Here is a 21,901-nt window from a genome sequence, read left to right as displayed (position 1 = left end):
GGGAGATGTGGGAAATGCTGAGTATCAGATGTTTTAGAAATGTGTGCCAAGTAATGGAAAGGAACAGTACAAGAGGCGGGGCTGCGGGTAACAAGAGATAAAGGACAAGGCCAGAAGATTTTGGCTGGACTGAGGACTAAACTTTGGCTGAACTAAGGACTAATGATATAAGCAGCACCTGAGAGTCTTTACTACCACAAGATAATGGAACCCAAAGATAAGAATGAGGAGAACATTGGGTGATAAACAACAGAAAAGGAATAAACAAGTGCTGTATATATATTGCTGTGGGAAGGGAAATAAAGTGCTTTTTACCAGCAACTGTTTCAGTTGTCCTGTGAGCCAGCCTGCTAGCAGCAACAGGTGCCTAACTTTAATGCTTATACTGTGACTAGCCAATAGCTATACTGAGGTTAGCTGGAGTCTAGAAGCTATATTTCTGCCTACTTGTCGGGGTGGGGGAGTGGTATAAGAGAAGAGGGGGGAGTAGAAAATTTCCCAAGACGACAGATAAAGCAGGGGTTAAGGAGGACTCAGGGCACAGCTACACTAGTCAGGGAGGTGCATTTGCAGCACAGGTAGGAATTCCTGAGCTAGCTGTGACAGAGACAGATGGCTAAAAATAGCAGTGTAGGTGCAGCAGCACTTGCTTGCTGCCCTAATATGTACCCATGGTTCCAGACTTGACTGCACTTGGGTAGCTAGCCTGTACCATTGCAGTTACACTCTCACTCTCACATGCAGTTATCACATCTCCTGATTGCAGTGTAGATACACTCGCAGTGGGAAGACTGGGAGAACCGTATGGGAACTTTTGGGCAGGAGAGGGAGAAGCCTCCATGTTTCAGAACACAAATCACACAGCAGAAGGACCTTGGATGGGCCCAGAAGACTGAACCCAGCCCAGAGAATGCTCTGGAATGGTGAAGAAACTGCAGCAGATATAAAACCTACATACATTTTTCTGTATAGAACTGCATTTCCTCATGTGCATAAGAGCACTGGCTTTAGAATCCTGTGCAAAGTGTTACACTTTTCATATGCCCCTTGAAGAGGTAAACTGAGGTCCCAAAACACCCCACAGCAGGAGTTCTGAACCAGGGTGTTTTTAAGCTCTGGGGAGAGTCTGAGTGGCCAGCACTGGTTCTAGGCAGCAGCCACAGCTCCCAGAAGAGAGCAGACATAAGGTCTGCAGCCCAAGTTGGGTCCTCTAGGCACAGACAGAAACAGTGTCTGAACTGCAGTCAGATTCTGGAGCTTTAAGGCAACTGGGGAGTCAGCAGTTGGATTCCCACACACTAGCCAAGAGGTGGCATTGACTACAGCTATGTCAGTTGCTAAATCATGTTTCTTAGACACATGAAAATAATTTAGTGAAAGTCATTATGGCATCGACAAAAATGGGCATGGATACAGAAACTCAATGATGTGCAAAATCTAGGGACATTAAGAAAATATAGCTCTAAATTTAGTCAGAAGCTTCATATGCTTAGAAAATAGTCCCAGAGAGAGAAAGAAAGTAGCAATCCTCAGAAAAGAGTCTGAGTATTGTTACCTTGCCTCTCAAACTCTATCTTCTAAGCACATGAAGGTTTTGATTAAACCTAGAGCTATGTTCTCTTAATGTCCCTAGATTTTGCACATCATTGAATTTCAGTATGCATGCCCACTTTTGCAGATGCTAGAATGACTCAAATTCACTTTACCTGTTTTCTCATTTGTAACATGGGGATGATTTTAACCTCCTCTGTAAAGTACTTCAAAATCAACTGATAAAAAGCTTTTATAAGAGCTAGGAATGATTAGATATTTCTTTTATACAAAGTGGGAGGGATTTTATTCATGCAACTTAATGACATTTACAGTGATCAATCAATTGCTATTTATGTGACGAGGGGCTCTCAACCTTTCCAGATTACCGTACCACTTTCAAGGGTCTGATTTCTCTTGCACACCCTCAAGTTTCACCTCACTTAAAAAATACTTGCTTACAAAATCAGACATAATACCCAAGTCTCACAGCACACTATTACTAACAAATTGCTTATTTTATAATTATATGGTAATGAAAAAGTCAAATGAAATATAAATATTGTACTTACATTTCAGTGTATAGTATATAGAGAAGTATAAATAAGTCATCGTCTGTAGGAAATTTTAGTTTGTACTGACTTTGCTAGTGCTTTTTATGCAACCTGTTGTAAAACTAGGCTAATAACTAGAGGAGTTGACATACCCCTGGAAGACCTCTGCATACCCCCAGGGGTACGCATACCCCCGGTTGAGAACCACTGACAGACTGTCACAGTACATGCACCATTTTATTTATTTTCATTTTAAAAGACCTGTCTTCAACATTAAGTCACCCCACTGACCCCAATCTAACAGGCTGACTTCATTAGTCATAGAAGTGTAGAACTGGAAGGGACCTCAGTAGGTCACCTAGTCCAGTCCCCAGCACTTAAGACAGGGCTAAGTAATAACTAGACCACTTCTGACATGTTTTTGGACCACATGTCAAAGTTCCCTCCCCACTCGGAACTCTGGGGTACAGATGTGGGGACCCGCGTGAAAGACCCCCTAAGCTTATTTCTACCAGCTTAGGTTAAAAACTTCCCCAAGGCACAAATCCTTCCTTGTCCTTGGATGGGTACTGCAGCCACCAACAAGTGAGTTAGACAAAGATTCAGGAAAAGGACCACTTGGAGTTCCTGTTTCCCTACAGGTTTCAGAGTAGCAGCCGTGTTAGTCTGTATTCGCAAAAAGAAAAGGGAGGACTTGTGGCACCTTAGAGACTAACAAATTTATTAGAGCATAAGCTTTCGTGAGCTACAGCTCACTTCATCGGATGCATCCGATGAAGTGAGCTGTAGCTCACGAAAGCTTATGCTCTAATAAATTTGTTAGTCTCTAAGGTGCCACAAGTACTCCTTTTCTTTTTGTTTCCCTACAATATCCCCCCCCCAAGTCCCATCACCCCCTTTCCTGGGGACACTTGAGAATAATCTACCAACCAAATAGGTAAACCAGACTCTTAAAAAAAACAGAATTTTATAATACAGAAGAAGAAAAAAGTAAAAGAAGCACCTCTGTAAAATCAGGATGGAAGGTAACTTTACAGGGTAATCAGATTAAAAACACAGAGGATTCACCTCTAGGCAAAACTTTAAAGTTACAAAAAAAACCAGGGATAAACCTCCCTCTTAGCACAGGGAAAATTCACAAACTAAAACAAAAGATAATCTAATGCCTTTCCTTGCTTTACTTACAATTTTTGTAATCCTAGATCTTAATTCAGGCAGGATTTTAAGAAATGCTTTTTCCTGCCCCCCATCCCTCTCTGGCTCCGAGAGAACCCACACAAAGAGACAAAGAAAAAACCTTCCCCCCACACATTTGAAAGTATCCTCTCACCTTATTGGTCCTTTTGATCAGGTGCCAACCAGGTTATTTGAGCTTCTTAACTCCTTACAGGTAAAGGAGGGATTTTATGCTACCCTGAGCTGTATGTTTATGACAAGAGCTCTTTGAAAAAAGGTTAGACAATAATGGAGATTCCACAACCTCCCAAGGCAATTTGGAAGCTCAACCCTGACAAGTTTCTCCTAATGTCCAACCTAAAACCTCCCTTTCTGCAATTTAAGTCCACTGCTTCTCATCCTATCCTCAGAGGTTAAGGAAAACAATTTTTCACCCTCCGTAACAACCTTTTATGTACTTGAAAACTTATGTTGTCTGCCCCCCGGTCTTCTCTTCTCCAGACTAAACAAACTCAACTTTGCAATCTTCCCTCACAGGTCACATTTTCTAAACCTTCAATCATTTTTGTTGCTCTCTTCTGGACTTTCTCCAATTTGCCTACCTCTTTCCTGAAATGTGGCATCCACAACTGGACACAACTGGTTGAGGCCTTAACAGCATGGAGTAGAGAAGAACTACTTCTCGTGTCTTGCTAAGAACAACACTCCCACTGATACATCACAATTAATTAAATTAATGCTCCAGGAGAGGAGCTACGTTCAAAAGGGTCTGGAAATGCATAAGAGAACCTGAGAAAATGTCAGTGCAAGATTTGATTAGGTTAAGTGTTTAGGAAAGTGCTGAAGGCATGTCAAAAAGAACTCAATGTTTTCATTTTGAACTTGGTTTTCACTGCCTTGTTTAAATTCTTCAGATTCAGATCATTCTGACTTCCAATCATTTGGAGATCAGGAAGTGGAATTGGTCCCTAGAAATCTTTCAAGGCTTGACACCTCAGACTGTCACACCATTAAGCTGCAAATAGCTAGATAGCCTATTTTACTGTGGTCACAGAAACAGAAGAATAAGTCAGCGCTAGGAGATTCTGTAGGTTTCTGTTGTATAGCACTTATTGCCTATATATACATCACCAATTGATCCAGAAAGTTGGGAGCTACTTTGCATATCTCTGGGGCAATACAGGACTAGCTACAACTGGCTGCAGAAGCACAGCTGGAGCCTGCAGATAGCTGGATTAATACATATTGGTTGTTTATACAGATAATGAAGACACCCACAATTACAAGACAGACTTAAAAAGAAAGTGTTAGGAAGGAATAAACCCTCAGGCTTAAGGGAATTAGCCAGCCTCCAAGGGGAGTAATCAGTTAAGTTGTCACCAGCCAGGTATTCCATAATTGCCCATTTGAGGATTTCTAGCACCTAATGCATCTGGTAACCACTGCCAGGCAGGACACTGGTCCTGATGGATCACTGGCCCAACCCAGTATTTTAATCCTTGTTTGTCCTGTCTAACATTTAGTTAGGAAATTATTTTAAGCCGGGGAGCCATGTATTTCCATGTCATGTGAGATATGCTATGTATGTCGAAGCACTACAAAAAGTACCTTAGCAGTACAGAGACGGTATGTCTATCAAACATTTCTATGTAGTTTGGTTTTATTTTTATTTCACTAGAATTTGGGTCTACATGAGACATTGGTTATCCATGTATGAAATCTGACCTAATGCACATTTTGCCAGTTCATGGCTAAGTGACCCTTGAAAAAGTCAAACTGCCTTTTCTTAGTTCTTGTGTAAAGATATATATAGCTTCTTAGGGGGATACATCAGGCACATTTTCACTTTAGAGGCATTTAAGCAGTTTAAATCCAAGACAACTGACTCTCTGTGACCTCTGATGGGAAAATCAGTTACAATTTGGGTTTAACCTGTATGCAGGAGCCCATATATGGTGGGGCGGTGCCCCACTCCCAGGCCAGATTGGGCTACAGCAGGCCAAAGCAGCTGCGTGGACAGCCAGCCAATCAGAGAGGGCCTGCGGGGAGCCAATCAGGGCTGAGCAAGAGGCAGCCAGTCAGGGTCAGGCTAGGCCCTATATAAAGGCTGCCCAGGCAAGAGACAGGCAGTCTTGCCCAGGCCTTCAGAGGGTGAAAGTCTGTCTCCTGTGTGGTGAGGCAGTAACTCTAACCCGGTACCTGCCAGGCTGCAGGTCCTGAGGAAAGGGCCTAGCTGGTGCAAGGGGACTGAAGGGGAAACGGTCCAGGGAGAGAGAGACTGACAAGGGAGAGAAGGAGGGCAGGCAGGAAGGCTGCCGCCAAAGGGTCCCTGGGTTGGGACCCAGAGTAGTGGGCAGGCCTGGGTCCCCCCCTTGCACTTGCACCTGGCTGTTAGGAGCGGCCATCACTGACTAAACCAGACCCCTGCCAAAAGGGGTTAGACTTTGGGGTGTGTTTGGTCATTGTTGCTGGTGCAAAGAGAAGAACTGCTGATAACACCCCCTGCCCCCAGAAGGGGGTGAGCATGGACTAAGGGGCACTGCCGGATGGCAGTGTCCTGAAGAGAATGCTGCAAGAAAGGAGCAATGTGGGTCCAGATGCTAACAGAGGGTGAAAGACGGACCGGACACCACCAACGGCGGGTGCTCTACATGAACTGAGCTAATTCCCAGACATGCCAGCGGGAGGTGCTGTGGTGGTGAGTCCCAACCCCATCTCACCATAATTAATGTGTTTATGAAGTTTCAGAATTTTAGATAAGTGGGAACACCAAAATGGTCACAGGCTATTACAAGCAGCTCTAAGGTTAGTACCTCATCTGAGAGAAGAGAGTAGTCAATAATTCTCAAGTCCTTATTGAAATACAACAGCACTATTTTCTTGTGGGTGCATTTGGTATTGGCTATTGAAGGATGTTCTAAAATCAGACTGTAAGCGCTTTAGAACAAGGACTGTCTTTGCCATATAGTGCCTAGCACAATGGGGCCCTGGTCCATGACTGGGGCTCCTACAGTAGAGATAATAGATTCCATATAAGCTTCCAGTTGTTAACTGTGGTTCTTAAGTAGGGTCTGATCTGGGTGAACAAACTTGGGCTAGTTTTGTAGCCTGAACTTACGTTGCCGTGGGTCACAAGGGAGATGGTTCATCAATTCAGAGTGGACCCCATCCTTCCCCCATCAAGATCATGCAACATCACTGTGGTAATTACTTAACAGGTAGCTTTGGAATTTCTTTACTCCAGGCATCCTCTACTCTGCTACACCACTGAGGTGTCAATCTCCAGCTTTCTCATCTCATTTTCTAATCATTTGGCACAGTCTAAATTTGCTATCCCTATTCAAGCCTCTCAGAAAGACAGGCAAAGCAGTGAACTCCTGTCGTAGTAAAGACCAAAACCTTCCCCTTACGTGTATGGAGAGCAAGAGACCACCACCTAGTCAGGAAATCTACAAGAATCATTTTTCTCCTAGGATCATCTACAACACATCATATTGCCTGTACGTTAGCTAGCAAGACAGCTACTCCTAGTATTTCTGCTTGATCACTGTACATCCCTTGCTACCTCTTTCTACTTGGCCTCTAGGTACCCACTTAATCGACCCAACAAACAACAATACATGAAGGGGTATATGACTGTTTAGCACATCTGGCACAAATACCTTGCAATGCTGGCTACAATAGAGCCATGAGAACACCTAGTCTCACTTTCAGGTGACATGGTAAATAAGAAGCGGGCAGCATTATCTCCCATCAACGTAAACAAACTTGTTTGTCTTAGTGATTGGCTGAACAAGAAGTAGGACTGAATGGACTTGTAGGCGCTGAAGTTTTATATTTTATTTTTGAGTACACTTATGTAACAAATTCTACATTTGTAAGTTGCACTTTCATGATTAAGTGACTGCACAATAGTAACTTCTCACTTAAAGTCGTCCCGGTTAACGTTGTTTCATTGCTGATCAATTAGGGAACATGCTTGTTTAAAGTTGAGCAGTGCTCCCTTATGTCGTTTGACAGCTGCCTGCTTTGTCCACTGCTTGAAGGAAGAGCAGCCTGTTGGAGCCAGCTGGTGGGGGCTTGGAACCAGTGTGGACCGGCAGCCCCCTTATCAGCTCCCCGCTCCCCTCAGTTCCCTGTGCGGCAGCCGCCCAGCAGGCTATCAATTGCCTGCAGTTCATAGAATCATAGAATATCAGGGTTGGAAGGGACCTCAGGAGGTCATCTAGTCCAACCCCCTGCTCAAAGCAGGACCAATCCCCAATTAAATCATCCGAGCTAGGGCTTTGTCAAGCCTGACCTTCAAAACTTCTAAGGAAGGAGATTCCACCTCCCCTCTAGATAACACATTCAGGTGTTTCACCACCCTCTTAGTGAAAATTTTTCCTAATATCCAACCGAAACCTCCCCACTGCAACTTGAGACCATCACTCCTTGTTCTGTCATCTGCTACCACTGAAAGCAGTCTAGATCCATCCTTTTTGGAACCCCCTTTCAGGTAGTTGAAAGCAGCTATCAAATCCCCCCTCATTCTTCTCTTCCACAGACTAAACAATCCCAGTTCCCTCAGCCTCTCCTCATAAGTCATGTGTTCCAGTCCCCTAATCATTTTTTGTTGCCCTCCGCTTGACGCTTTCCAATTTTTCCACATCCTTCTTGTATTGTGGGGCCCAAAACTGGACACAGTACTCCAGATGAGGCCTCACCAAGTCGAATAGAGGGGAATGATCACATCCCTCAATCTGCTGGCAATGCCCCTACTTATACATGCCAAGAAGGCCAATGGCATTTTGGGAACAAGGGCACACTGTTGACTCGTATCCAGCTTCTCATCCACTGTAACCCCTAGGTCCTTTTCTGCAGAACTGCTGCCGAGCCATTCGGTCCCTAGTCTGTAGCGGTGCATGGGATTCTTCCGTCCTAAGTGCAGGACTCTGCACTTGTCCTTGTTGAACCTCATCAGATTTCTTTTCGCCCAATCCTCTAATTTGTCTAGGTCCCTCTATATCCTAACCCTATCCTCTGGCGTATCTACCTCTCCTCCCAGTTTAGTGTCATCTGCAAACTTGCTGAGGGTGCAATCCACGCCATCCTCCAGATAATTTATGAAGATATTGAACAAAACCGGCCCCAGGACCCACCCTTTGGGCACTCCACTTGATACCGGCTGCCAACTAGACATGAAGCCATTGATCGCTACCCGTTGAGCCCGACAATCTAGCCAACTTTCTATCCACTTTATAGTCCATTCATCCAGCCCATACTACTTTAACTTGCTGGCAAGAATACTGAGGGAGAGCGTGTCAAAAGCTTTGCTAAAGTCAACAACACGTCCACTGCTTTCCCCTCATCCACAGACCCAGTTATCTCATCGTAGAAGGCAATTAGATTAGGCAGGCATGACTTGCCCTTGGTGAATCCATGCTGACTGTTCCTGATCACTTTCCTCTCCTCGAAGTGCTTCAGAATTGATTCATTGAGGACCTGCTCCATGATTTTTCCAGGGACCGAGGTGAGGCCGACTGGCCTGTAGTTCCCAGGAATTACAGTTGAACTGTCCCTCCCCCCACACTTCCTTGTGCTACTCCTGCCCTCTGCCTTGGAGTTGTTCCCCGGAGCCTCCTGTTTGCTGTGCGGGGGGGGGGAGGAAAGAGGGGGGCTAATGTCAGGGTGTCCCCCCTCTTGCACCCCACTTACTCCATCTTCCACAGAGCGGCAGGGGCAGGGGGACACCAACAGGGCTCAGGACTGAGGAAGCTTCCTGGCAGCAGCTGCCATCTCAGCTTGCTGATTTAACTTAAAAAGGCAGTGGACTTAGAGTGGGGTCAGCATACTTAAAGGAGCTACGCGCATCTCTCTCACACATAGGGTGTGAGTCTCTGTCTGCCATGCTGTCTCCCCTCCCTCCATTCCTGCTGCATTGTAGAGTGTGAGGCTACATTAACAAGTTAATCCTTGAGGGCTCGGCCAACTTCTGGCTCATCATTTAGCAGTAAGGCATTCCCTGGGAAATATCCCACCCTCTGACTCCACCACCTCAACCAAGCTTCACAATCATCATTGCTGTGTACCAGTATTAATTTTTTTTTTTAAAACTGTGCGTGTGCGCGCGCGCGCTTTCATTCATTCTCCCTGGAACCTACCTCCCCCCCGCCCCATTTACATTAATTCTTATGCAGAAATTTGGATTCACTTAACATAGTTTTTGCTTAAAGTTGCATTTTTCAGGAACATAGTTAGGTTAAGCGAAGAGTTACTGTACAGTACTTGTAAACAGTATTTTTCAATACACCTCATACAAGTATTCACTAAAATCAATTAAGCAAGCACTGTACACTTTGTATTCTATGTTGTAATTGAAATCAGTATATTTGAAAATGTAGAAAACATCCAAAAATATTTAAATAAATGGCATTGTTATACATGTGCCTCTCCTTCTACACTGCCCATATGTTCCAAACTAGTTTGTCCCTTCCCTGCACTATACCAGTTACATACTTGCTCAATATCTGAAGACTAATTGCATCCTAGACAAGGAGACAGTAGCCTCCAGGCATCTGTAGAGCTTACAAATAGAGAAAGAAAAGGAGGACTTGTGGCACCTTAGAGACTAACAAGTTTATTAGAGCATAAGCTTTCGTGAGTTACAGCTCACCTCATCAGATGCATTATGCTCTAATAAATTTGTTAGCCTCTGAGGTGCCACAAGTACTCCTTTTCTTTTTGCGAATATCTTGTTTGGTTGCTTTGACAAACAATCCAATTGTCAGGTTAAGTACAGTAGAGCCTCAAAGATACACCAGATTTATGGACTGACCCATCAACCAGACACGATGGGGAACTGGAAGTAACCAATCAGGCAGCAGCAGAGAGGGGAAAAAACCCCCAAATACTGGACTGTGCCTCCATTGCATCTTAAAGGTAAGCATATCTAGGCTGCCTGTCCCAACCCTGTCAGGAGGCAGCCATGTACACGTAGGAGGTAGTGAATGCTGTTTGTTTTCCTCTCCCCCTCCTCCCTGGCTGGGAGGGGGACAAGCCTGCAAACTCAGATCCCCAGGAAAGAAACTTACCAAGCTGCTATTGAAACCTGGCCTGGAGTATAAACTGCTGGAGCCGGAGTGCCTGCATGCTCTGCTCTGGAGGAGCAGCTCAGTGTTAAAGGGCCACAGCCTGCACTGCACACACACTGATACTGCGGTGCCCCAATCATCACTCTTGCAGCCAGAGGTCTAGAACCAGCTGCCTGTCCCCACCCCCGCTTGCCAGGCAGCCACAGCAGAGCTATGAGCCCCACTCTGAGCAGTCCACCCTGAGAAGCATCCCATAACTGCTTGTTCAGAGTTACAAACCTCCATTCCCAAGGTGTCTAACTCTGAGGTTCTACTGTATTGTGAACATTCACTTAGCTTACAAGTAGCCGCCATAAGGCAATAAGCTGTTTCAGTCTGTGGGTCCTTTACTTTAGGCTGCATGTCCTGAAATCTTACAAATCAAAACTGCCTGTTGTCACACTTCAGGGTAGCTTTGGCACAAGAGACAGCTTCAGTCATTGTTCATGCTACCAATTCCCTCACAAGAGATCTACAGCCAATTTACAAGCCCCAGCTCTCAAGTGGCACAATCCTGGTCTACTTGGTCCGTGGTTGACTCAAAATAAAAGATACCAGAACATCTGACCCTGCACCTATCTTTTTGCTTACTGAAACTTGTTTGCATGTCTGGGGTCTGTAACATTTAGCCAACTTCCCTAAGCACCTCTGTACATGTTGCATAGGCTTAAATCTTTCTCCTGTGTGGTATTTTAATATGTTTTAAAGGCCAATTTCTCTAGGTTCAGGACATGATTCTTCAAGCACCAAGTCTGTATGAATCAAATCTTGCACCAATATTTTACCTACATTAAGAAATGAGTAAAGAGATCTGTATATCTGTGTAGTTTGATTAGTTCAAACTAACTAACTTGGACAAATCTTTTGTTGACCTAATTGTCATAACTATCAGAAAAACTAAAAATATCACTTCTCACTCAGCAAGCAGCTCCCCAGGTGTATTTCTTGATTCTTTGTATTGACCACCAATAAATGTATTGCTCCCTCCATCACTGCAGAGCTAGTACACTTATGTAGATTTAGTGAATTCCATGGTACAGACCTCGCTGAATCCCCCTAGGGGACAATCTGTTGTAACTGGAGCCAAACTTTTGGTCCCGCATGGTTTCCAAACCTGGCTCTAAGCAGTTTCCACACGCACACGCTCCCTCCTCTATGGTACTTCTGGGTGCACATCTGCCTGGGCCCCTTCCTGCTTCTATCATGCAAAACTTTTTAAAATAAACTATCTATAAACTACATTGGAAAGTATGAAGTGAAGCCTCAGAGGTGTGAAAATGGTATTTATATGGCCCTCATTACTGTAGTATTTACAACCTTTAAAGTATTTCTTCTCACAGAACCACAGGGAGGTAAGGAAGTACTGTTATATCCATTTCAAAGATAAGGAACAAAGGCACTAAATCTCAGGAAATCACACTAGAAGTCTGTGATAGAATAGGGAATTAAACCCAGACCTCCCAGGCGGGAGGCTAGTGTCTTAACCCAGTGGCTTTCAAACTTTTTTCTCTGGTGACCCAGTTGAAGAAAGTTGTCAATGCCAGCAACCCACTGGAGCTGGGGATGATGGGTGTGGGAGAGGCTCATAAGGCTGGGGCAGAAGGTTGGGTTGCAGGGGTGAGGTTTGGGGTGCAGGAGGGGCCTCCAGGTTTGGGGGGCTCAGAGCTGGGGTGCAGGAGGGGGTCAGGTCTCTGGGATGGGAGTGCAGGCTCTGGGGTGGGGATGATGGGTTTGGGGTACAGGAAGGGGCTCTGGGTTTGAGTGGTTCAGGGCTAGGGATTGGGGTATGGGCTTACCTCAGGCAGCTCCTGATCAGCAGTGCAGCAGGGGTGCTAAGGCAGGCTTCCTAGAAGCAGCCAGCAGCAGGTCCAGCTTCTAGGCAGAGACACGCAAGCAGCTCCGCATGGCTCTCGCCTACAAGCACCACCCACCCTCCAGCTCCCTTTGACCAGTTCCCAGCTAATGGGAGTGCGGGGCCGGTGCTCGGGGTGGGGGCAGTGCACAGAGCCCTATGCCCCTCCCTCCGCCTAGGAGCCAGACCTACTGCTGGCCGCTTCCGGGGTGCAACACGGTGTCGGAATAGGTAGGGACTAGCCTGCCTTAGGCGGGCAGCACCCCCGATAGGGCTTTTAACAGCCCGCTCGGTGGTGCTGACCAAAGCCGCCGCAACCCAGTGCCTTAGATTCCATGACCCAGGACTGGGTCGTGACCCGCAGTTTGAAAACTACTGTCTTAACCTGCTGCTGCTTCTGCACCGGAGGGAAAGAGCTGAGGCTACGGACACAGCTGCAGGTGGGCTGGGAGTTCCCAGGCATGGAGAGTACATCCAGCAGCATGTGGGCTGGGCACCAGTGCTTAAAGTGGGCCAGGTTGCAGGAAATAATATTTTTGAGAAGGGAGCTAGGTCATTGAGGGCACATGATTTTAGTACCAGCTGACAGAGAAGCTCCTCTGATTGGCGGCTTTACCCACTTGTCCACCTCCTAGAGAAGAGAATCCAGGTGACGCTGGTACAGGAAAGAGGCTGAGTCCCTCGCCTCCTCTTAGTATGGGACTGCCATTCTCACAGGAAGCAACAGAAAGAGCCCAGCTGCTCAGCTCAGCTCCTCCTCCTCCGCTCCCCATTGTGAGCTTTGGGTCAGTTCCTCTGCAACTCCCAGTCCGGGAAGGAGTAGAGGGGACTCAGCTACAGCCCCCACATACTGAAGAACCCCCAAGAACGGCAGGAGTAGGCAACAGAGGTGAGGCTGAACAGACCTGATTCAGGAGAAAATCGGAGGAACAGGATTGATTTGGGAGAGCGGGACAGGATTACTTCTAGGCAGGGAAATGGACCGATGTGGGGGTGAGGAGACCTCCCGCCCCACACACACCAGGCACTCTTTCCAGAACACTATAATTATGGGCGGGGCCCAGCCCCATCACCTATATGTGCCGCTTTACGGACTGCATGTGGTCTAGCTGCATCTCCTCCTCAATGCCAATGTACCCTGAGATGTAAAGCAGATTCCCCAGGGCCTCTTTGACACTGATCACAAGGGAGCAGGCCAGGACCTGACTGAGGAGAAACACCTTGTCAGGCAAGAGGAGCCCAGTGTCCATGCTCCCCCTAATCCCTAGGGACACCCTCCCACCCAGCTCCCCCTCTACCCATTTCCCAGCCCCCCACGGCCTAATCCCACCCCTCCTCCCTGCCCTCTCAAAGCAGACTCATCCACCAGACACACAAAAGGGGTGGTGGGATATGAAGGGGAAATGCAGGGTCCCTTCAGTATGGACAAGGACCCTATTTGGGTTGGGGGTGGCAGGGGTAGACTAAGCAGGAGTAGGGTTGCCAAGTGTCTAATCACAGAAAACCGAACACCCTTGCCCTTCCCTGAACCCCCCCCCCCACTTTGAGCAACTGGGGGAGGGGATAATCTCCCACTCACTCACTTTCATGGGGCTGGGGAAGGGCTCCAGTTGGTAGTGTGGGCTCCAGAGTGCGGCCAGAAATGAGGGGTTCAGGATGTGAGACAGGTGAGGTGGGGGTTGGGGTGTAGCAGGGGGTGAGGGCTCTGGTTGGGGATGCAGGCTCCAGGGTGGGGCTGGGAATGAAGGGTTTGGGGTGCAGGAAGGGGCTCCAGGCTGGGCTGAGGGCTTCAGACTGTGAGAAGGGGACCAGGGGCCAGAAATGAGGGGTTCAGAGTGCAGGAGGGGGCTCAGGGTGAGACAGGGTTGGGGTGTAGGGGGGCAATGGGGTCCAGAAATAAGGAATTCAGGAAGGTGCTCCAGGCTAGGCCAGGGGGTTGGGATCCAGGAGGGGCTGGGGGCACAGGCTACAGAGAAAGGCCAGCAATAAGGGGTGCAGAGGGGCTAGGCCCACGGGTTGGGGTGCAGGGGGGATGAGGGCTTTGAATCATAGAATATCAGGGTTGGAAGGGACCTCAGGAGGTCATCTAGTCCAACCCCCTGCTCAAAGCAGGACCAATCCCAAACTAAATCATCCCAGCCAGGGCTTTGTCAAGCCTGACCGTAAAAACTTCTAAAGAAGGAGATTCCACCACCCTCCTAGTGAAAAAGCTTTTCCTAATATCCAACCGAAACCTCCCCCACTGCAACTTGAGACCATTACTCCTCGTTCTGTCATCTGCTAGCACTGAGAACAGTCTAGATCCATCCTCTTTGGAACCCCCTTTCAGGTAGTTGAAAGCAGCCATCAAATCCCCCCTCATTCTTCTCTTCCGCAGATTAAACAATCCCAGTTCCCTCAGCCTCTCCTCATAAGTCATGTGGTACAGTCCGCTAATCATTTTTGGTGCCCTCCTGTCAAGGTTCCTTCCCCACTTTGAACTCTAGGGTACAGATGTGGGGACCTGCATGAAAACCTCCTAAGCTTACTTTTACCAGCTTAGGTTAAAACTTCCCCAAGGTACAAACTATTTTATCTTTTGCCCTTGGACTTTTGCTGCCACCACCAAACGTCTAACCAGGTTTTTTATTAGGAAAGAACCATTTGGAAATGTCTTTCCCCCCAAAAATCCTCACCTAAATCTTGCACCCCCCTGCCTCGGGACGGCTTGGTAAAAAACCTCACTAATATGAATAGGTGACCACAGACCCAAACCCTTGGATCTTAAGAACAATGAAAAAGCATCCACTTTTCTTAAAAGAAGAATTTTAATAGAAGAAAAAGTAAAAAGAATCACCTCTGTAAAATCAGGATGGTAAATACCTTACAGGGTAATTAGATTCAGAACATAGAGAATCCCTCTAGGCAAAACATTAAGTTACAAAAAGACACAAAAACAGGAATATCCATTCCATTCAGCACAGCTTATTTTCTCAGCCATTTAAAGAAATCATAATCTAATGCATCTCTAGCTAGATTACTTACTAAGTTCTAAGACTCCATTTCTGTTCTCTCCCCGGCAAAAGCATCACACAGACTGAGAGAGAGGTTTTGTTTCTCCCTCCCCCCCAGCTTTTGAAAGTATCTTGCCTCCTCATTTGTCATTTTGGTCAGGTGCCAGCGAGGTTATCCCAGCTTCTTAACCCTGTATAGGTGAAAGGGTTTTTCCTCTGGCCAGGAGGGATTTTAAAGGTGTTTACCCTTCCCTTTATATTTGACACCTCCGCTGGACGTTTTCCAACTTTTCCACATCCTTCTTGTACTGTGGAGCCCAAAACTGGACACGGTACTTCAGATGAGGCCTCACCAATATACTCACAAATAGTTGAATAGAGGGGAACGATCACGTCCCTCGATCTGCTGGCAATGCCCCTACTTATACCTCCCAAAATGCAATTGGCCTTCTTGCCAACAATGGCACACTGTTGACTCATATCCAGCTTCTCGTCCACTGTAACCCCTAGGTCCTTTTCTGCAGAACTGCTGCCGAGCCATTTGGTCCTTAGTCTGTAGCGGTGCATGGGATTCTTCCATCCTAAGTGCAGGACTCTGCACTTGTCCAACCTCATCAGATTTCTTTTTGCCCAGTCCTCTAATTTGTCTAGGGCCCTCTGTATACTATTCCCTATTCTCTGGCGTATCTACCACTCCTCCCAGTTTAGTGTCATCTGCAAACTTGCTGAGGGTGCGATCCACGCCATCCTCCAGATCATTTATGAAGATATTGAACAAAACCGGCCCCAGGACCCACCCTTGGGGCACTCCACTTGATACCTGCTGCCAGCTAGACATGGAGTCATTGATCACTACCCATTGAGCCCGACAATCTAGCCAGCTTTCTATCCACCTTATAGTCCATTCATCCAGCCCATACTTCTTGAATTTGCTGGCAAGAATACTGTGGGAGACCGGGTCAAAAGCTTTCCTAAAGTCAAGGAATAACACATCTACTGCTTTCCCCTCATTCACAGAGCCTGTTACCTCATCATAGAAGGCAATTAAATTAGTCAGGCATGACTTGCCCTTGGTGAATCCATGCTGACTGTTCCTGATCACTTTCTTCTCCTCTAAATGCTTCAGAATTGATTCCTTGAGGACCTGCTCCATGATCTTTGCCTGGGGGTGCAGGTTCCAGGGAGAGGCCAGAGCGCTCTGGGCTAGGCCAGGGGGTGGGGTGCTGGGCCAGGCCAGACCGTGTTGGCCAGTCCAGGGGGTGCAGGTTCCAGGGAGGGGCGCTGGGCTGGGCCAGGGGATGAGGAGTAGAGGGGAGCACTGGGCTGTGGGGGCAGGGGCTACAATTTCCAGGGAGGGGCTGGGGGCACTGGGCTGGACCAGGGATGCAGGGCCAGGGGATACTGGGCTGGGCCGGGGCTGGAGCGCTGGCGGGCACTCAGCTGGGGGTGCCAGGGACCAGGAGGTGCAGGTTCCATGGAGGGGCCGGGGGGGGCGCTGGGCTGGGCCAGGGGAGGCGGTGCAGGGGGGGGCTTTGGGCTGGTCCAAGGTACAGTCTCTCACTAGCACTGATCTCAAGGGGCTCCCGGGAAGCGGCCGGCCTGTCAGTCTGCCGCTCCTAGGCAGAGGCGCGGCCATGGGGCTCCACGCCTCGCGCTGCTCCCGCCCTCAGGCACCAGCCCCGCGGCCGCTGCCCGGGAGCCGCATGCGCAGCCTGCCGGCCCTGCGCGGCGCGGACTGTCCCAGCCGCTCAGGGGCGCCGCCCGGCGGCAGAAGCGCGGGGAGCAGGTGTCGGCCCCACGCGCACCGCTTGGGCGGGGCCTTCGACAAGGCGGAGCTCGGCTTTTCCCGCTCGCGCCGCACCGCGCCGGCGCGGCCTGAGGCGCCGATCGGCCGCGCGAGGGGGCAGCGCGCCTCTGATTGGACGCGCTCCCCGCCGGCGTCACAGCTCGCGTGCGGGCCGTTGGCGGCTGTTTGCGCCCAGGCCGACGGCGGAGCAGAGAGTCCGGCGGGCGGGGAGGCGGGCTGCTCGGGCACCGCGGGGCGGGACCTGCCCGAAGCACGGCGGGATGACGGGGGCGTCTCCGGGGGACGCTGGGGCGGGGGGGGTCTCTGGGGGTCCAGGGAATCTTACAGTAAACTCCTCCCACACGCTCCCCTTCCGAGAGCCCGTCTGTCAGCGCTTGCCTCAGCGCCAGAAAATACGCCAGGCGGTGGTAAGCCCACACACGGCTTCCTTTACGACAGGGAAAAGGACTGGGATGGGCTAGAGAAGCGGTGGATTAACAAAACTGGAACTCTGGAAATGCTCCAGTCTCCCCACAATGACAGCCGTGAGGGAATGCTGATGTTCTCTCTCCCTTCTCTTGCAGGGGCAGCCATGGACGGCTGCCGCTCTCTTGGCATTGGACGTCAGGGAGGGACTTCATGATGGACACAGGAATGGGTGAGTAGACCTAACTAAAAACCCTCCCGATCCCTCTTTGCGTCGTCTCTGCCTGGATGTTAGACCCTATCTACGCGGATTCAATCCGTGCGTGGGAGTGTGCTTCCCAACCCAAACTAATATAGCAAATGGCTAAAGGCCACCAGATTCTTTTCCCAAGTCCAAGATGGCCACCTGACAGATAACCCAAAAGGTACATGCCTTTCTTCCCTTCTTTTATGAAAATTTGGCAGGGGCAACCAGCATTTTACACACCCGGAGACTGGATTTGACCAATCGGAGGAAGTTGCAGGGCAGGATGACCCATCCAGAAGGGGGTTGTATATCTCCTCTGAGAACTCCTCCCTGTGTCCTCTACCCATTCAAGTCGGTGTCAGCCCCGTAGGATCCCCCCGAGAGGGGATTTGACCAAAGAAGGGAAGTGCTGCAGTAGAATGACCTGCCCGCAACAGCATCCCGTGGTCCATCTAAAACGTCCCCACACCACCCTCTAGCAGTTGGCGAGGGTTTCACTCCCACCTTAGGCCATCTCAGAAGGAAAACATGGACCAATCCAGAACAGGTATAGCCCGAAGGTCTAGGCCATGGTTTCTGTAAAAAACATCCTTGGAACGAGATGGCCTTTTCCACACACTGTTGTGTTGCAGGTTCCAGGACAATGCTGCCAGCCATGCAAACATGGAGCTTCAGAGATCGTCAGCTTTTGGTCTAGACCTTCTGGCACTACCTATTCTGATCATTATGTTTCCCTTTTGGGATGGCCTAAAGTGTGTGTGCAAAACCCTAACCGATTAGTAGGGGACGGTGAGGGGATTTCATGAAGGAGTGATGGACCCCTCTTGCAGGCAGGTCACCCCACCACGGCACTTGCCCAATTTCATGACCTCCACTGTCTGGTTGGTCCTAAAGGGATGAGGCCCAATGCAAGCGGGAGAAGTTCTTGGAGGGGGTCACATGACCCACTTCTGGATAGGTCACTCTGCCCCAGAACTTCCCCCATTGCTCAAATCTATTCCTGAGGCAGATTGATAGAGATAAAACACACCCAGATTGATAGAGGAGTGGGAGGAGCTCTTAGAAGGGTCAAATGCAACTCCTTGCTTCCACTGAAGTTTGCATCTTGACCACAAAAGTAAGACATCATGGGGTCAGTCTCATGGTGACAGATGAGTGATGCCTTAGGGATGAAGGGGCGAGGTCCCATGGCTGAAATCAAATAACTGCCCTTGGCCTCAGGGTGGTTTGGCCTAATGGCCAATGTCAAAACGGCTGCCCTCCCACTCAGGGCTGTGTGGCGCAATGGCCAGAGAGTCCATGCAGCCGCCCTCTCCGCCAGGGCTGTGTGGCCCAACGGCCGGAGTCCATACGGCTGTCCTGTCTCTCATGCCTCTGTGGCCCGATGGCTACAGAAAATATGGCTGCTCTCTCCCTCAGTGCATTGTGGCCCAAGGGCGAGAGGCAATATAGCTGTCCTTCAGTGCAGGGCTGTTTGGCTGAGAGTTCAGAGACAAGATGGTTGCCCCTTCTCTTGGGGCTGTGCGGTCTAGTGGGCAATGGGGACGTGGGAGCCACCCAAGGATGGATGACGGCCAGGGCAGGGGGACCCAGGCCTTCGTTACTCCACCGGGTCCTAACCCAGGGCCTCGTCCATGGCCAGTGTGTTTGCATTGAGTCAGTGGGGATGCAATGCTGGGCATGACGATGGCTAGTTCACCCAAGTTACTTCCTATGAGATGTCTCCAGGCCACGGGCTGGGGGGGATCTCTGGGCTCCCGGCATGGGAAACTCCCAGAGATTCCGATCTCCCTTGCAAGTCTGCAGGCACCTGGGGACGCGGCTGGGTCTCGGTGGAAAATTTTCATCAGGAAAATGCTCCAGAGGTCTCAGCAGGTCACAGCTGGGAACCGTACCAGAGCCAAGTCATTACTTCTTGGGGAGGTTAAATACGAAATGAAACCTGTTGCCCATCACTGACAGGAAAGAGGTGCAAGGGGAGGGGAAGAGAAGAATACACCATTGAAAAGAAACTGGCCCCTAGGGAAGAGGAAGCCTTGTGTAGTAAACGCCCCCAGCTAAGAGTCAGGAGAGCGGATTTCTCTGCTGAGCTTTGCCAACAACCATCAGTCTGACCCTGGGCAATTCACTTCAGGGCTCTGTGCCCAACTTCCATCCTCTAAACCAGGGAGAAGACGTGGAAAAGTGAAGTATTAAGAAGGTTTCTTTCTGCTCCAGGGATGAACAAGGAATCATCTGAGTCGAAGGGCAAGTGAAAAAAAGAAGCCCAGAAGAGCAGGAAGAAGAGCGCACTCCCATCCCATCATTAACAAGCAACTCCTATATGATGATGGTAATGACGCTTTGCCACTGTGCTAATGGGCAGCACCTCCTGCTGTGTGTATGAATATCTCCCGGAGCTGGTATCTCTTACAGAACTACCTGCCCCTTGCTCAGGGAGCAGAAAAGAAACATTCTTCAAGTGTGATTAACTCCAGCCAGTCTTTACTAGTTTCTCTGGTTGCATGAACGAGGCCCAGTTTGACAAAGGGGTTTAGGCACCTAAAGAAGTACAGAGGTGCTTCAAAGGGATTGGCCTGACTCAGGTGCCTAATTCTGATGCACTTTCCATGGCACACAGGCACTGTTGAAAATTATACAAGGCCCTTCCTGCACCTGTAGGGGTAACCCACATATCTCCTGTTGTGGTGTTCTGGCCCATCTCGTGGCACCACTACCACTTAGAGACAGAGAGAAAAGGAGTCTGCTCTGTAGCCTTAGCTAACAGCCTTTTGGCTCCTGCACTAAGCTCCAGAGATCCGAGGTTCCATTCTGCCTGCCAACATCTGGGCTCTGTCCGAGTTAGAAAGGCATCTAGACACCTTTGTAACTCTTGTTGTTAGGGACAGAGCACCCTGCAGCGCATACAAAAGTCTGCAATTCTGGGAGCTTCTGACACGCTGAGGGGCTGGAGTATGTATGCGAGTGTGCCACGCTGGTGTGCTCTACTGTGTTCTCAGCTGCTGGCATCCAGGACAGACGGTGCTAATCCAGTGCCATGCAGGCCAGCTGCAGTAATCCCCCGAGGGTGCCCTGAGACACCAGGGCAAAAACCTCCAGCACCACAGGCCCTGGGTTTAGGTGACCCTGGAACCAGGCCTCCTAAAGTAATGTTGTGCCCAGTGAGTTCTGACCCACAAGGGTCTGGCCCCAGAGGCCCATGGTTTGGGATTCTCTGCCAGGCAAACTTGCTCCTTTAGTTTGTTACTTTCTGTCCTGCCGGTGATTCCTGCCTGTTTTCTGGCAGCGCCACATGCTGCGGGGAGGGGAAGGAAGAGGGCTGTTGCCATAGACTAGTCCTCCCCCTCTTCCAATAACCCACCCAAACTGGGACACCACAGACCCCAGGGACCTCAAACCAACCACTTGGAAGCAGCAGCAAAAAAGGCAGCAAGGACACAAGCCAACAGAGAGTGGAAGGAAAATCAAAATGGAAGGAGCCCAGTTTTTGAACACTTGTTTAGTTCTCTGCACGTGACAGGTCGGTGCCTCCTTCTCCTCGGGTCGAGTGGGGGCTCGTGTTGCAAAAGTCAGGTCTCAACATTCTGTTTTGATTTGAATGTGGGCATCTCTCAGTCCTCCTTCTGCCTCAGCCTTTCAGGTTCTTTGGAGGCAGATTTAGATGATTTTATCTTTCAGCAGACTAGTCGGGGTGAATTTCCATGGATATAACTGAAAAGAAATAACAAAATTCATGTTGAATTTAGATTGATATCTCCAACAATAGTATTTCCCTTGGAGTTGCCCCTACTGCACTCCTTGCCTTCAAGCTGTGAACATAAACCCTTTGTCTCATGTAACGACTGCCAAAGGTATGTGTATTGAGACAATATCGATCTCAGAATTTACATGATTGAAGTACACATAAATGAGCTGAAATAATGCAGAAGAAATGAATCTTAAGATATTGAAAGTGACACAGCTCCACTCCCATCCCCTGACTGTCATCTTGGTAGTTCTCTCAGAAAGAATCTCATGACGATACATCTCAAAACTCTACAAATTCTACTCTATCCCCTTGGGCTATAGAAAAAAGATGTTAATTCCCCCCTGCAATGCCTTGCCAAGAAAAGGGTTTCAATTAACTGTCGCCTACATTTGTCATGAATCTTGGTGTGATTTCTTTGTCATTGTTTTGGTGGCCTAATTTCTGACTGGTCTTATAAATAGTATGGGAAATTCTTCA

At 48.8% G+C, this 21,901-nt stretch overlaps 1 long non-coding RNA gene across 1 annotated transcript; it reads left to right on the top strand.

Annotated features, from left to right (window-relative positions):
* Positions 1-7,923: 7,923 nt before the first annotated feature.
* On the top strand, positions 7,924-15,793 carry LOC122459870. Its single transcript, XR_006280827.1, has 3 exons — positions 7,924-7,969; positions 12,135-12,136; positions 15,589-15,793. It is a non-coding gene; the product is annotated as an uncharacterized LOC122459870 (long non-coding RNA).
* The last annotated feature ends 6,108 nt before the right edge of the window (positions 15,794-21,901 follow it).

Source organism: Dermochelys coriacea, chromosome 4 (genome assembly GCF_009764565.3).
Source record: "Dermochelys coriacea isolate rDerCor1 chromosome 4, rDerCor1.pri.v4, whole genome shotgun sequence".
Taxonomy (NCBI): domain Eukaryota; kingdom Metazoa; phylum Chordata; order Testudines; family Dermochelyidae; genus Dermochelys; species Dermochelys coriacea.
Note: the sequence above shows the minus strand (reverse complement) of the source record. Positions and strands in the feature narration are given on the sequence as shown.